Source organism: Orycteropus afer, unplaced genomic scaffold, assembly GCF_000298275.1.
Source record: "Orycteropus afer afer isolate SDZICR_OR568_19922 unplaced genomic scaffold, OryAfe1.0 scaffold00355, whole genome shotgun sequence".
Lineage (NCBI taxonomy): Eukaryota > Metazoa > Chordata > Mammalia > Tubulidentata > Orycteropodidae > Orycteropus > Orycteropus afer.
This window is the reverse complement of record NW_006921942.1, coordinates 78,485-82,144: the sequence shown is the minus strand read 5'-3', so window position 1 is coordinate 82,144 and position 3,660 is coordinate 78,485.

Genomic DNA, 3,660 nt, shown 5'->3' with positions numbered 1-3,660 from the left:
GGGGCATCAGTCACAGACGTGAGTGCTCACCATGTATACAGAGCAGCAGACAAGACAGCCCCTGCCCACTGGGACTGCTGTCAGTGAACACAGAGACAAAGGGGACTCGATGATGCCTTCTGTGGGGAAAGGGAGGTGGTCCCCTCTCCAGAGGGATACTGGGTGGGGCCTCTGTGGGAGGAGGAGCACGTCAGTTCCTGGAGGGAGAATGTTCCAGGCAGATGGAACAAGTGTATAGGCAAGAATGAGCTTGATGCGTTCAGGGCCAGCAGGGAGGCAGGGCTGATGTGGAGTGAGCCAAGGGGAGAGCAGAGGGAGGTGAAGTTGAAGGTGGGGAGGGCTGGGTCATGGAGGGTCTGTGGTCCTGTCAGAGGGGTGGATTTTATTCCAAGTGAACTGAGAAGTTGTTGGAGTATTTATGCAGAAGGGTCATGATCTGACTGTCCAGAAGTATATCTCTGGCCACTGCGGGGAGGATGGACTGTGGGGGTGGAAGGCGGAGGAGGCAGGGTGGCCAGTGAGGAGGCGGTGGCAGGTTGGACAGGGCATCTGGGTGGGTAGTGAGAAGTGGTCAGAGGAGCACAGATCATGGCGGTGGATCAACAGGGTACTCCCATGGGTTATGGGAGAGGGTGAGGAAGGAGGGGATCAGGGTGCCTCTGGGTGTGTGGCCTGAGCAAGCTGGAGGAATGAGGAACCCATTTACCAGAGGCAGGGATGGCCTGGTGTGGGGGCAGAATTACTGTTGGGGTTGGGACAGGACTGGTGGAAATGGATTGTTTTGCTGCAGCCATAATATGCTTCAGGTCCTGTTAGAGCTTCAAGTGGTGATGTCAGGTGGGTAGTTACATCTACCAGTGTGGAGCTGAAGGGAGAGGTCCAAGCTGAAGCTATGAATTTGAGAGATGTCAGCATGGAGAAAGTCTTTAAGTTCTGAGAATAGAGAAGATGCTTCAGGTAGAAAGAGCAGACGCACAGGAGGGGCCGGCCGGGAACCAGGCTCCACATCAAGAGGTCTGGGGTGGGGGGGGTGGGAGAGGAGCCACGGGAGCCTGGGAGGAGAGGCCAGTGATGTGGGAGGAGCGGACGCTCTGCTGGGTGGGGCTGAGGGATGAGAACAAAGCATGTCTTCAGGCTCACCCCTCAGGGCCACTCATGCAGCAGCCAGTGGGTTCTTCTTAAAGCTCAAATTTGACCACATCATACTTGGCTGAGAAGCCTTCAGTCGCTTCCCACTGTCCCCAGGAGGAAGTTTCAGCCCTTGACCTGGGACACAAGGCCCCTCATTAGCTATTGTGCAGACCTGCTGCCGAACCTCCCCCTGCCCACATGCCCCAGGACCCCCATCTCTTAGCACGCTCTTGGTGCCCTGCATGGACTGCACTGTTGCACACCTTTGCACCTGGAGGGCTTCCTCGCCTCGCCCTGGCCCCGCATGCCTCACCTCTGTGCCCTCCCCTGGGCACAGGTGGTCAGCACCTGCTCCTAGAGCACTGTAGGCCCCCAGTTCTTATTGTGCTGGTTGTTTATTGAAATGTTTCCCTCTGTGTCCCATCACAACCCACGGAGGCTGTGAGAGCAGCACCTGTGTCTGGGATATTTTTGCATTTTCCATGCTGGCAGGGCTGGCACAAGGCCAGAACCAGAGAGTTCTTTTCGTTGGGGATGAAAAAATTATTACTGTACCTGCTTGGTAGAGGAGAAAACTGGGAGGCTCAGACATGTGCAATCTGTACCCGAGAATGCACAGTCCTTCAGTGACATTTTCTGATTTGGTATCTGTGGTGGTTATGTTTGTATGTCAACTTGGCTGGGCCTGGTTGAGTGGTTGGGCAGCTGGTGGTAGTTATTCCCCATGAGGAGACTGGCAATCAACTCCATGGTGGGATCCACCACAAGCAGCTGAGTAGCTGCCTTTGGGATGTGGTCTGCTTCCCGTCTATAAGGAGAAGCCTTGGGAATGGTCTCTAGCCTATGGCACGCTTGGACCCTGCATGTAGCCGTGTCAGCTCAGCAGCCTGCCATGCTCTGCCGACCTTGGGACATACAGTGGACTTAAGTTAATGGCCTGCCATGTGGATTGGTAACATCAGGACTGTGCCTTTTTACTTGTCAACCTTGGGGCTTCTCAGTCTCAGCAGCTAGCAGCTGTCTGAGTAAAGAAATGCCTCTAGCTCCAGTGGGCTGGGAGCAGGAGGCGGAGCTGGCCCGAAAGGTTGAGGGGCTTTCACCCAGCCCCTAGAGCCTGGCACTTTGAACTTGGACTTAAAGCCTCCAAATTGTAAGAATAAACACCTGTTTGTTAAGGCCGTCTCATTTGTGGTTTATTCTTGTCACAGCGGCATTAGGTAACCAGAATATGCACACAGCTCCAAAGTGAATGGAATGGAATGATACGCTAGACTCCACAGATCCATCTGTTTGGTACTGGAAGGTATAAAAGGCTGTGTCTCTTTTTGTCACTCATTTGATGGAGCTCTGGTCTGGGTGGGGAGCTGTTGAATGGCAGTGCCTCGTGGTGCCGACTTCTCTTGAGTGTCCCAGCTCAGCAGAGACCCTCTCCTGTTCCCAGCCTTAGAGCTCCATGGTTAGCAGTGGTGGGTGTTGTCTCCTGGCCTCTTCAGATGGACCCATAAATGCCAAGAGCCCAACCCCCACATGTGGAGGCTAGAAAGTTGGGAGCAGTTAGCGCTGTGTCTCCAGTCTGGGTGGACATCCCTAGAGAGGCTTCTAGGTCCCAAGGCTGCACACTGCCCAGCTAATTGTCCTCTCCAGCAGGCTGGGTCAGAACTGGGGCTTCCAGACAGTGGCAATGGGGTATCTGGGACAGGGAGGGCAGGCTATGGGACAGGTCCCATCACAGCTTTCCCCTAGTCCTGCTTAGCAGCACCGGTGAGGGCTGGAGGTCCTTGTCAGCCGAGCAGCCCCCACACACTGATGAGAGGAGGTCTCCTTCGATCTCCATGTCTCCCGATGGACGCAATGCTGAACTTGGGGACATTCAGTGTAAACAGCAGCTCATTCTGCCAAGTCTCAGGACGTGTATTTTCATGGAGGCTGAAAATGGTCTGCTCATTCAGTCTCTTTTTTGGGGGCGCAAGCTGTTTTAGGGCGTGGTGGTGAGACCACTGACAAGCACATCCTGGCCACGTCGTCAGATAGGCATGAGTGGCTGTGGCCTCTGTGCCTGTTTCCACATCTGCACAGAGCAGTCCTTGCCTGAGAAGGGTTGTTTAGAAAGAAGCTGTCATGAGAGTGGAAAGTACTTTGAGAGATAATAGTGCTGAACACATCAAGGGTGAACCTTGAATATCTAGAATGTTCCTTGAACATTCCCTGGCTCACCCTCTGGAGAAGGAGACCCACAAACAGACAATACCGACAGGATGTGATCAGGGATACCAAGAGGGATAGAGTGAAGGATCCCAGAGGAAGTGGTGCTGCTGATGGTACCAGCACAAGGGGCATGGTGTGTGGGGAGCAGTGGGGCTTTCCACATCTGAAGGGTGTGGACGTGGCAGGGCATGGGCAGGAGTCCAGGGAGCAGTGGGGCAAGTGTGGGACCTGGACCACCAAGGCAGTGGAGTGGAGGGTTCCAGGAGGCCAGTGGCAGGTCATCTGTGCTCATTAGCATCTGCTGCGACCATGGGAAAGGATGGC